The sequence below is a fragment of the Microcebus murinus genome, chromosome 6 (genome assembly GCF_040939455.1).
Source record: "Microcebus murinus isolate Inina chromosome 6, M.murinus_Inina_mat1.0, whole genome shotgun sequence".
Lineage (NCBI taxonomy): Eukaryota > Metazoa > Chordata > Mammalia > Primates > Cheirogaleidae > Microcebus > Microcebus murinus.
In genome coordinates this window covers 30551693-30565368 of record NC_134109.1, presented here as the reverse complement: position 1 = coordinate 30565368, position 13676 = coordinate 30551693, and positions in this window count along the sequence as shown.

The window sequence follows — 13676 nt, the reverse complement described above, 5'->3', positions numbered from 1 at the left end:
CTTGCCTTATTAGGGCTGGACAGGAGCTCAAAGCTCAATAGTCCAACCCTCTTACAGATGAGGGATCAAGTCCAGAGAAGGTTAAGTGACTTATTCACGGTCACACTAAGTAGCAAAGCCAGAACTGGAACTCAGCTCAGTTTCCTGACAGCAAACTTAATACTCTTTCCACTGAACTAAAACACATGCACAAAAGCACCTACGTCTTAAAATATATATGTTCAATGCTGTGAAATTATTCTCTTCTAAAGAAATACGGAACATGGAACTCATTCACTCATTTTCTCACTCAGTATTTATCATTCTAGTCACTGCGGTAGGTGGGTCAGTGGTTATTGTCTCTGCTTGTGAGGCTTATGTCTACGAGGAAGAAAGAAAAGTGAACAGGCAGTGTCAGTTCTGTATAGGGAGTGTTATATAACAAAGGAGACACATCATGGGAACACACAGAAGGGGGCATCTACACCAATTCCGGAGGGCCTGGGGAGATGTCCCTGAGATGAAGCCAAGTGGGTGCAGCAGGAGTGACAAGAGAGCAAACTTTAGACCAGGGTCGATGACAATACGCTCTCGCTCCTTTTCCATTGATATGACGGTGGAAAGATTTGTAAGAATCATCACAAGCTGTCTTCTTACCTTTTTCCTTGTTTGTATCGCCTGAACTCATGCAAGTCACTTTTACTACCTTTGTAGGCCCAAGTGCTGAGAAGTCACAGAAGACGTTGCAGGCCATATCTGATCAAATCCCTTCCATGTAGAAGAAGAACCAGTAGCTAAACATGGTTTCAGTAAATGCAATCAAAGCTCTTCAAGATTTGTGATTACCATAATAGGGGAAAATTCTAGAGCAAGTTTCACAAATGTAGCCCCAGAAGCATCATGTCATAAGTACCTTGGATGTATCCTATTGTTTTACATTCATTTGTTTTGTGTAATCTCAGCCTCTTTATTCTAGAGCAGCACTGTCCATTAGAAATGTGTGAATCGCTGATGTAATTTAAAATTTTCTAACAGTCACATATTTTTTTTTTTTTTGAGACAGAGTCTCACTCTGTTGCCTGGGCTAGAGTTCCGTGGCTTCAGCCTAGCTCACAGCAACCTTAAACTCCTGGGCTCAAGTGATCCTCCTGCCTCAGCCTCCCGAGTAGCTGGAAATACAGGCACGCGCTACCATGCCCAGCTATTTTTTTAAAATATTTTTAGTTGTCCAGCTAATTTCTTTCTATTTTTAGTAAAGATGGGGTCTCACTCTTGCTCAGGCTGGGTTCAAACTCCTGACCTTGAGCAATCCACCTGCCTCAGACTCCCAGAGTGCTAGGATTACAGGCATGAACCACCACACTTGGCCCTAATAGTCACATTTTAAAAAGTAAAAAGAAACAGGGAAAATTGTTTTAATAATATATTCTAAGCAAAAATAAAATTAATAAAACAACCAAAAAGAATAAAGTATTCAGGAATAAATTTAGCAAAAGAAGTGCAAAACAAATATTCTGAAGACTACAAAAGATTGATGAAAGAAACTAAAAGAAGCCTAAATGAATGGAAAGATATCCCATGTTTATGAACTGGAACACTTTTTTTTTTTTTTTTTTTTTTGAGACAGAGTCTTGCTTTGTTGCCCAGGCTAGAGTAAGTGCCGTGGTATCAGCCTAGCTCACAGCAACCTCAAATTCCTGGGCTCAAGCAATCCTTCTGCTTCAGCCTCCCCAGTAGCTGGGACTACAGGCATGTGCCACCATGGCCGGTTAATTTTTACTATATATATTAGTTGGCCAATTAATTTCTTTCTATTTTTAATAGAGATGGGGTCTTGCTCAGGCTGGTTTCGAACTCCTGACCTCGAGCAATCTGCCTGCCTCGGCCTCCCAGAGTGCTAGGATTACAGACGTGAGCCACCGCGCCCAGCCTGGAACACTTAATATTACTAAGATAGCAATACTTCTCAAATTGATCTCCGGATTCAACATAGTCACTATCAAAATTCCAACTGATTTCTTTGCAGAAATTGACAAACAGATCCTAAACATCATGTAGAAATTCAAGGAACCCAGAATAGCCAAAACAATCTAGAAAAAGAACAAAGTTGGGGGACCCACATTCCCTGATTTCAAAACTTACTACAAAGCTATAGTATATAAAGGCAGGGTGGCACTGGCATAAAGATAGACAATAAATAGATCAATGGAATAGAAATAGGAACCCCAAAATAAACCCTCACATTTATGGTCTATTACTGTCCCTCTTAAAATGTGATGCACAGAGCCATACTGGCCAGTGCAGCAGCATCATTTCCTACATCTGGACTGCAAAGTGCCCTCCTTTCTTATCAGCTCTTTTCACAGTTGGATTGTATGTAGTGTGCTTGTGGCCCATCTTCTACTTGTACCATCAAGTTTTTAAATGTTATATTGTATTGTTGAGTTAAAATTATGTACTATAAAATGCACAGATCTCAAATGTTAGCGGATAAGTCCTAACCAATGAATACGCTCCTGCGCCAACACAACAATCATAATATGGAACATCACCATCACCCTAGCAAGTTTTCTCATGCCCCATTCCAGTTAATCTCCTCTTTGAACTCCTATAGGCAATAATGACAATTCTGATTTCCAGCCCCATAGATTAGTTTTGCAGGAACAACAATTGTGTTTGCAATTCACATAAATGGAATTCATATAAATGGAATAACGTTGCAATATAACTTTTTATCTTAATACAATTGTATTCCTATTACATGTACTCATGTTGATTTCAGTCTTTTCTCATAGCTTGTTGTGAGCACTTTGGTCTTGATTCTGCCACCTATATCCGCTACTTTCCCCAACTTCATGCCACCTACAGACTTGATTATCATTCCTTCTGTCCTCAATCCAACACAGAACAAGACCAAAGATGGAGTACAGGGGTACTTAACTGGAAACCGCCCTTCGGTTTCCAAGCTTAGGAGATGGGAAGCACTGTGGAAGCACCAGCCAAAAGGAGGCCGAGGGAGAGAGCCTGTGTGGACGGGGCGGGCTGAGTTCTGTTTGGGATGTGTGCAAGAGGGAGGCAGTGCCAGGACATCACGGTGGGCTGTGCGCTGGGGAGAGGGCAGGGCACAGAGGAAGGTCTGAGAGTCACTTGCATAGAAATGGGCAGTGAGTGATGTGGTGGAGGAAAAGAGGTCCCAAGGGAGGGAAGTGAGCTCTGGGTCAGTCACCCACAGGAAAGGGCCATGAAGGTTTCCAAGGTCATCTGAGAAGTCTTGCACTAAAGCTCTTGTTTGGTCTGGTTTTATGTTTTGTTTTGTTTGTTTTGATAAGTCCTAAATGGAGCCTGGCAGACTATAAGGAAAATTATTTTTCTAGATTTAGAAGCTACTGAAATTGTGCAATCACGGAGAGCACTTAATCCCTTCCCTCGCTCCCCAGCCTCAAAGCAGTGAGGCTTTGCGTCCAGGCCCAGTGCAGGCTGGGAGTCGGAGGGGGACAGGGGGGAAGGACATTTGGGAAGTGTTGGTTCTTCCAGCCTTTCGGAGGAGAACTCTGGTAAAGCAAAGAGCACCTTATCAAAAGGTTTCTTAAATTTTTACTTTTTGATTACTTTTGATTTAGCGTTATAGGGCTTCTGCTTCTTTGACACATACGTGGGCTTAGAAATATGGGTAAGCACACAACCTGTGACCAAGGAAACCTGACCCTGGATGAGCCATCACTGGCTGTGGAACTTGAGCCTATGGCAGGCCTCATTTATCCCACCCACATCTATAAATGGGGGACAGTGAGTCGAGCTATCAGAATCGCTCAGCCAGCATTTAAAAAATACAGATGGTGTGGGGTCTAGGAAACTGTATTTTTCATTTTAGAAGGCAAAATTCCAGTACTGGTTCATAGACTGATATTTGAGAATCACTGAACTATTGTAAGGTCTTTCACAGTTCTAATATTCTATAAATATGTGGTAGGATATCTAGCTAACTCAAACAGAATTGGCCCTTCCTCATCCATGCAGAGGAGCTTAAGGAAAGATGAAAGAATGGAGATAAAAAACTGATGGGAGACCGGGCATGGTGGCTCACACCTGTAATCCTTCCTAGCACTCTGGGAGGCCGAGGTGGGCGGGTCGCTCAAGGTCAGGAGTTCGAAACCAGCCTGAGCAAGAGCGAGACCCTATCTCTACTAAAAATAGAAAGAAATTAATTGGCCAACTAGAATATATATAGAAAAAATTATCTGGGCATGGTGACACTACATGCCTGTAGTCCCAGCTACTCGGAGGCTGAGGCAGGAGGATCGCTTGAGCCCAGGAGTTTGAGGTTGCTGTGAGCTAGGCTGACACCATGGAACTGTAGCCCAGGCAACAGAGTAAGACTCTGACTCAAAAAAAAAAAAAAAAAAAAAGAAAGAAAACAGAAAAAACTGATGGGGATGGAGAAAAAACAGATGGAGTATCTGATCATCAGGTATGTTTGCAGGTTCACAGTAGACCAGCACGTTATGGAAACTTCCATGATAGGAAAATGAAGAGATTAAAGAAGCAGACCAGTGGCCCATTTGGCACACAATTCAGTGTGAACAAGGTGCTGACACCTCCACAGTGGACTAAACTGTGCAACCTGTGAGCTTAAGGTAACTTAGGGCTCTTAGGTACCATCAGAGCTGCCACTAAGGTTGCAGAGGGCTAAATTCTTTGCCTTCTTCCATTCCCCTTCCACTTTTTGCAACTGCAGCTCCCTTTTGAGCCACTAAGCCCTAGCCTGGGTCTAATCCTACACCTTCCCAGGTTGGCACAAGCATCTAGTTAAAAGAATCCAAGGTATCTTTACAACCCAGAAAAAAAGAAGGGGAAAATAGAAAGGGAAAGGCAGCAGAGAGTCTGTTCAATAAGCTAAAACCCTCTTTGTCAATCATGTTGCTCACTCAGCAGATGAGAAACTGAGGCACAGAGCAGTGATACATCCAAAGAACCATGATGGACATGGACAAAAAGCCATGTTAACCTGGTTTTTAGTCCTTCTGGGATTCTCTGCACACAGACCTTAAATTCTCCCTTCAGGACTGCTGAAGGTTGCTTGAATTGATTTACTGCACCCCCCTGGCAGGTGGCAATACGGGAATTGTTAATAAGACTATTAATGGAAATTATGCATTAGGGAACGTCTAGTGAATCCACTAATACAGGAATTATGTCTGGTAATCAAAACTCATGCTCAATATTGCTGATGTTATTGTGTGTGTGTGTGTGTGTGTGTGTGTGCGTGCATGCCTGCCAAGGCCAAGAAGGGTCAATATGTTAAAGGCACATTGGTGATATGGCTCCCTCCTGCTATTGGTCCAAATACAAAAAATTTATTCAAAGATGAGAGTTTAAAATTAGAATGTAATCAGGTTCTCAACATCACCTGATGGTATTCTGTCCTGGTATAAAGAGTTTTAAAATCCCAACAGCTCACACATCTCCTCCAAGCCTAACTGTGCCCATGAATCACTTGGGGATCTTGTTATAATGCAGATTCTGATTCAGTAGGTCTGGAGTGGGGCCCAAGATTCTGCCTAACAAGGTCCCAGGTGACGCTTATGCAGCTGGTCTGCGGACCACACTCTGAGCGGGAGGCCAGAGAGGAGCCTGGCTCCTGAGCAGAGGCAGCCAGCCTGCAGAGGCAGCGAAGCCCCAGCCCTGCATCCAGATGCTCCCTCTCACCATCTCTGCATCTAGCCACATATTATTTATAAATAAATCATAGTATTCTTAAGCGTTACAAACACTTCGGGGTATTTCACCATTCCAAACATCATGGGAACCAGGGTGAGAACTCCATGCACCACTTCAACCTCCAACCCCTCCTACTAATCTCTAAGTCCTTCTCTGCATGGCCCCAATCCATCCCTTATAATCCATCCCCCCAACCCTGCCATTTACTTCGTCTTCCTCCCTATGGAATAATCCAATCCGACAATAGGAAACGTCTGTTGACCACTATGTACCAGAACTGAGTTTTGGGGGGGTATTTTTGTTTTTGTTTTTGAGTCAGAATCTCACTCTATTGCCCAGGCGAGAGTGCTGTGGCGTCAGCCTAGCTCACAGCAACCTCAAACTCCTGGGCTCAAGCGATCCTTCTGTCTCAGCCTCCCAAGTAGCAGGGACTACAGGCGCGCGCCACCATACCTGGCTAATTTTTTCTATATGTTTTTAGTTAGCCAATTAATTTATTTCTATTTTTAGTAGAGATGGGGGTCTCGCTCTTGCTCAGGCTGGTTTTGAACTCCTGACCTTGAGCAATCCACCCACCTCAGCCTCCCAGAGTGCTAGGATTATAGGCATAAGCCACTGTGCCCGACCCAGAACTGTTTTTTGCTGTCCTTATTGGTTTTGTAAACATCACTTTATGAGGCAGTTATTATTTTAACATCTATTTTAGGGATGAGGGATTTGAGACCCAGAAGGATCAAATACATGGCCCAAAGTCATGTAACTAATAAGTGGAAAGACCGAGATGTGAACCCAGGCTGTCCTACTCTAAGCCCAAGTTATTGGCCCACTGTGGGTGGATGTAGTGTCCTGGGAGAGTGAGCAATCCCTTCCTCCTGGGATGTCAGGGGCTTTAACATCCTCTTCTCAGCCTAAATTGTGTCTGGCCCTAAACCACTCCAGCCACTTTAATCTCTTTAATCTCTCGTTAGCCTGCAATGAAACTGCGCTGGGTCTCGAATGTCCAGGATGAGTCTGACTTAAACTTTGAGCATCCTTGGCACTTGTGAAGTTGGCCAAACTAACCTCTGAGACCCCTAAACCTCCCTGCGACCTTCCGTGGGACCACCTTACAGCCCCCTCCTCTACTCACTTCAGGAGCCCCTGCCTTCCTTTATCCTCTACCCTCCTTCCCTTCCACATCCAAAATGGCTTTCAGGGAAAGATCTGAAAATGCTTATCAGTGCCTCCATATGCATGAGGTTTTTTAGGCAGTTTGCATTTTAAGCCTGATCACTATTCAAGGGAGAAAAGTCTCAGAGAGCTGAGATCTGAAGGGTAAATGGTTGTTGATTAGGCCCAGGCTGCAAAGGGAAGGGGGAAAAGGGAGGGTATTCCAGGCAGGAAAACCTCTTCTTGCATATCAGAGTTTCTTAATAAATGATTGCTGATGAAGCAATGAAGAAGAAAGGGGTTCCTCCTCTGGGGACCTGCAACTCTCACTGCAAAAGCCCTGGCTTCCCTTCCTGCATTTTGTCCATCTCTAAGAGAGTTAGATAGAAAACAAAACATAATATAGTGTCTTCTCTCATGGCCATATGGGTTGATTTTTCTTTGAATTAATTATTCTATAAGTAAATAAAATAATTCTGCCAGGTACCACTTAAAGAAGAGGAAATCTCTGACTTTCAACCAGAAGGCACTTGCCACAAGGGAACAAGCTGGACTTGCCTCCTCTACCCTCCCACCAGCTCACGTGGCTGCTCGGGTCTCTCCACGGTTTCTTCTGTGATTGCTGGAGTCATGGGGTCTGTCCTCTGACCTCTGGAGCTCTGTCAGGAATGGGGAGCAGAGCCTAGAGCTTTGCTGGGAAGGTTGTTCATGAACCTAGTGTATGACCTGGCAGCTCCACCCATTGTCTTTGTGCAGCTCATTGTTCTTGCCTCACTCTCCAACCCCTTTACTGATCTGAGTTATGGGGAGCTCTTGTAAGAGAGAACAAGCAAAAAGTCAGTAGCAAAATCAGCTTCGGGGTGAATTTCAGGCAGCTGGAGGGGGTCTAGAGTTGGCGAATGGCTTTGAACCTCTGAATAGAAGAGTATTAGACTAGAATAGACAAGATCAGACCAGAACAGAACAGAATGTAGAAGACTGAGGACTGAGAACCCTCAGTGCACTGGGAAACCCGGTACAGGCCAAGGAATGAGTGCCCAAGCGAGGAGTTCCTCATCATCCATGGAAACATCCCATGATCTTGAGGTGGGAACCAGAATCACTTGACTGATAAGAGCCTAACTTATAAGAACGGGAGCAAGATGAAGGTGTTAGCATGGACGTTCAGAAGGACATTTTTGAGCTTTTATATGGGCAAGTATAGAATAAGAATAAGGTAAATATTTAAACCAAGTCTTTTAATATAGTATAGCATCTTGTTAGAAAAACAAAAGAAAGGTTCTCATCCACAAAATGTATGGGCAGTGACCTGGATAAGAACTAGCTTATTCTAAGAACAGCCACCTTGAATTTTTTATAAGTAATCTCCAGCTATTCAGTAAAGAGTTGAGCATCTAGTTAATCGTTTGCATGCTTGTTTCCCCCATTAGACAGAAGTTTAAAAGCAGAGACCATTTGCCTTTCTTACTTTTGCATCCTTGATGATAGGATATAATAGTGTCCATAACCCACTGGCCTCTCGACAGTTAATAGCAAGGGAAAGAGTTCACAATAAAGATCAAGGGTATGGAAAAGCTGAATAGCTAGAGCTACTCTGCATCACCTACTTCTGTACAAAGCTTAAGGGGAGGACATATCTATGCCCTAAAATTGTCCTACTGAAAACCCAGCCTTTCCTCAGCCTCTACTACTCTTATTTTGTATTTCACTTATCTCACTGTCTAAGCATGACAGTTGCACCCAAAAGCAAAAATCCCTAAATGAGCTATAATTCTGACCACAGAATTTGTTCACTGAATCCCAATTGGAAAAAAAAAATTATTTAGTGTATAACTTTTCCTCCAGTAACCTCATACAGAGTAACCAACAAACCAATGTCACTTGTTCAGAGGCCATTCAGGAAATATGGTCTTAGGGCCATGATGACCAGCTCAGGAGTATTGCAGGGAGAATTTGTTTGTTCGAATCATTGGTTTGAAGGAGCAGCTCCAGAGCTGGCTTCAGGATGGCTGGCAGGCCCTGTGTTGTCACAGAACAGAGATTCCCTTTGTCCAAAGCTACTAGTGTTCACATTCCTTCTCTCCAGCTCCTCCCATCAGGCTCCTGCCCTAAAAAGAACCAGTGAAAGGGTAACCTGGTGACACCCAAAATATAGACAGCCCCACTTCTTCCCAAGTAAACCTCACCCTTGCCTTTGTCAGGCATATAGCCCTGGGGTTGACAGAGAAGTTTCGTTTGCTTTCTGAGAAGGCAACTCACAAGAAACCTGAGCATAAAGGCAACTAGGAACAAGGAAACCAAACTCTGCAGGTGTCACCTTCCCTCACCCTTCATTTCTGCTGACTCACTCCTTCTTGCCTCAGAGACAAGCATCCGCGCTCAGGCTTGGGAGCAAGGCCCATTCACAGGACAGTGGTGGATGTTCCAAGCCCTGGCCTGGTGGTTTAGCTCAAAGGCAGCCTCTGTCATCGTGTCACTTTGGAAAAATGCAATTCACCTACCTCTCTTGATTTATAGTAGGCTCTATTTAAAAGAACAAGGACTCCGAAGGAACCAAAGAGACATAAATATCTCAGATAACAAAACATTTTATTGGCCAAACTTCACAGACCTTTAGAGCTTCAAAGGAGCTCATCTCATTGGACCCTTATAAAAAGATTGGGGACCACAGTGGCAGGCCTGGGACTCAGACCCAGTCTTTTGGGGCTCTGAGTTCAGTACTTCTTAATTGTCCTGGTTCTCCCATGCCCTTCTGGGCTGGCAACTCAATCCTGGGACCCCTAAATTTATACCTCAAAACTAAGAAGGAAAAGAAAAAGTAACTTGTGGGCTTCACTGTCAGGTCACTAGATTAAAAGAAAGCTGCAGCCATAATAAAAATCTCTCAAGCCTCTTCTTTGAGAACTTGGCTTCAGAGCTTCCTGCCCTTTGTGCCATATCTGTGACCCCAAGCAGTCCTCTACACCAGATCCCCATGAAAAGGGAGTGGCCTCTGAGTGTGTTTCACAGAGCCTTTGAAAGGATTGGTTGGCAGGAAGAAGGATCACTTGCCAAGTTATGTCTTAGGGGCCTGGAATTGGGATTTATGTCACTGCTAGCAGGCCAAAGCAGCAATGGAGCAAATTTTGCTAGTTCTACCTTCAAAATATATCTAGAAACTGACCACGTCTATCACTCCTACGACTACCACCTGGTCCAAGACGTGAAATCTAGCTCCCCTAGCAAAACCCTTTAAGTAGACTCGCTTCTTCTGTCCTTGATCCCTGCAGTCTATTCCAAGTGATCCCTGTTATTAATAAAATTTAATCCAGATCATGTCACTGCTCTGCTTCAGTGTAAAGCTCAGAGTAAAAGCTAAAGTCCTTACTGTGAACTGCAGGGTCCGCCATGATCTGGACCTGTAATACTCTGACTTCATCACCTGCTCTCTCCACCTGCTCCAGCGATGCATGGCCTCCCTGTGATTCCTTCCTGGTGCCAAGCAGGCTCCTACCTCAGGGCCTTTGTACTGGCTATTCCCTTTATCTGCAATTCACTTCGCTCCCAGGTAACATAGCTAGCTCCATTACTTCTTTCAACCACTATACTAAGCACTTTACACAGGTACTTTATTTAATCCTTGAAAGAGATAGGTAATATTATCCACATTTTCACATGAGAGAATTGAAGGGTAAAGACTGCACTGAGCACCTAACTGGGTAGTTTTCTCTTCTCTTGAGAACCCTCCGCCTACTAACAAAAATGGGCTGTTGCTGGCATGTTGGAACCCAGCAATACCACCCTCACTCCTCAGGCCAGCCCTGGCAGATTCAGCCAAGGTAGAAACCAGATTCCAGTGGAACAAGTCAGTTTCTTTTGCCCAGAAATGTAGGTCAGATATAGAGACATTTGTCCTCACTGTTGGGCTCTTCATAAAGGTAGGACTAGAACATTAGCGTGTGGTCATGTGCACCATGATGGCCAATCAAGAAAGAAGAATCAGATATGCTTAGAAAAGCAGGAAAACTCCAGAGAAAGTGAATGAGAAAGAAAGAGGCCATGCCTTGGTTCATAGTGGCTCATCTGTCCCTGAAACTTGTCCCTAAAGTCTTAGCTGAGTGTCCAGCTCCCAGGTTTATTGAGACGAGACCCTCTCTCATTCTTCCAATTAAATACTTTGGTTTAATTAAGATAAACCAAGTGTCTTTCGATTATTTGTAACCAAAGGAGCTTGACTCAGAGAAGTTAAGTAACTCACCTGAGACCACATAGCTTAAGAAGATGGAGCTGGGGCTCCAAAGCCCACACATTCCTGCAACCAGCAAACCACGCAGACTTTGTGTTCTTCCTCAGGGCTGTCAGGGCAGAGGTGGGGCTTCCCCACCAGATTGCACCGTCTTGTTTGCCCTCCTTTCCCACCCAGCACACTTTCCCAAGGAAAACCAAGGTCAGAATAACCTTCAGGGCAGCCTCAAATGGGAAAAGAAATTAATGACAAGAATGTGGGCCGGGCACGGTGGCTCACGCCTGTAATCCTAGCACTCTGGGAGACCAAGGTGGGCGCATTGCTCAAGGTCAGCAGTTCGAAACCAGCCTGAGCAAGAGCGAGACCTTGTCTCTACTATAAATAGAAGGAAATTAATTGGCCAACTAATATATATAGAAAAACTTAGCCGGGCATGGTGGCGCATGCCTGTAGTCCCAGCTACTCAGGAGGCTGAGGCAGGAGGATTGCTTGAGCCCAGGAGTTTGAGGTTGCTGTGAGCTAGGCTGACACCACGACACTCACTCTAGCCTGGGCAACAAAGTGAGACTCTGTCTCAAAAAGAAAAAAAAAAGAAAAGAATGCGTAGGAAGCAGAAAAGGACAGCACCATTTCCATGGGGAGGGATGGGGCGTCATGGGGTAAGTTTATGTTTTTACCGAACCTTGAGCCTGTAGGGAGCAGGGGGAGCCGTCCCCTTCTCTCCACAGAGACACAGCGAGGCAGATGGGGAAGGTGAGGAGGGGAGAGGCCAGGAAGGAGTGTGGGGACAGCTTAGCCTTTGGAGTAGGGACTTTGTCCATGAGGCTTCCAGGCCCAAATCACTTCCCTCATCAACGAAACTGAGTCCTTCTCGCTCAGCATAGCTCCAAAGATGCAATCAAGCCAGGTGACGCCCCAAAGAAAAGTGGGTCAAAGGCTTTTCTGGACATATCCATCAGTGGCAGCTGCTCCCTTGGAGCCACTTGACGTCTGCAGCTCCTGAAGTTCTGTTTATTGACTCTGTTTATTTCTCTAATTTGTCAAGTACTGTCTGCAAGCTCTAGCTTGCCTCCTAAGTGCTCAGCTTCTGTTCCGCCTCGCAGGCTTCACCAATCTGATTAGCACACTCTGCACTCCATCCTTCGAGCCATTAATGAAAACACTGATGAATGCTAGGAGGGAGTTAGGTGCCTGGGTGGCCACCCCTCCACCCCATCCTCTTCCTCCCTGGCTAACAACCTGGAAGGGATGAGTCCTCTTTTCAGATGGCCTTTGCTCATTGTTCAAGAGCTTTTGTCCCCTCTTTTCATTCATTCATTCATTCATTCAATCACTCGTTTATTCATTTGCTAGGGCTGGAGACGGAGTACAATCCCCAGAGCATGGACAATGCTTAATAAATGCAGCTGTTACTGTTACAAGGTGCTGCAGATAAACAAAGATGCATAGCACAGACCCCAGGCCTGAACAATAAGAATGGGAAGAAGAATTACAGCTGCCACTTATGAAATGCTTGCCAGACACTGGGCTGAGCATCGTACAGGCATTATCCAGCCCCCCCCCTTCCTGGACGTTATCCGCCCTACGCAGGCTGTTGTTGGTAATGACTAAGAGTAAGGATTCTAAAGTCAAAGTTCTTATAGAACTTCTCAGACATGAGTTAAAATAAATAAATAAATAAAGTCAAAGTTCTTATTCCGGTCATTCCACTTATTGTCTTAGATCACCGCTCTGTAAAGTCAGGGTACTATTAATTACCTCTTAGGGCTGTTGTGAGGATTTAAATTATTAAATAAGAGCATACAGAAAAGGTACTTGGAGCACTGCCCAGCACATAATATGAATTCAACAAATGCTGGCAATTATTATTATTTTATGTAATACGATTACCCCATAGGAGGTAAGTATTATCATCTGTGTTTTATCAACAAGAAAGCTGAGGCTTATGGAGCCTAGAAGTCATTTGCCCAAAGTTCTATGGCCAGTAATGGAACTAGGGTCCAAGCTCAAGCCTGTTTGATTCCAAACCCTGTTTGCTTTATTATCATCACCTAGAAAGAAAGAAAACACGCATAAATAACTATTTTACAAGAGAGGAAAGCAAACGAGACTGTAAAGCACAGAATATTTTCATGGCACACAGTAGATTCTCAATAAATACAACCAAAGGATGACAATGATGATGGTGATGACAATAGTGATAATGATGAATTTGTAAGTGCCATGCCGAAGTTTGAAGAAATTGTTTTAGAATGTCAGAGGACAGAGGGAGATCACATCTGGGCAGAGGAACAGCTGGAGACTTTCATGGAAAAGGTGGCATTTGCATAGGCTTTAAAGGATGGGTGTGAGTTGGGCACAGTGAGGAAAGAGAAAAAGAAATCCCGTGTACAGGAAACCGCACAAGCAAAGGCTTGCACAGGAATGCTCAGGGTGTGCTTGAAAAGAAATAGCAAGAAGTTCCATTTGGACAGTATGTGATGTGTGAAGGGAAATAGTTGGGACTGAGCTGGAAAGGAAGTGACACACCTGTATTGATGATTGAGGCCTTGCCCAAAAAACCTGGCCAAAACCGAGAGATTTCTCACACTCCAAGAGTCTCCTG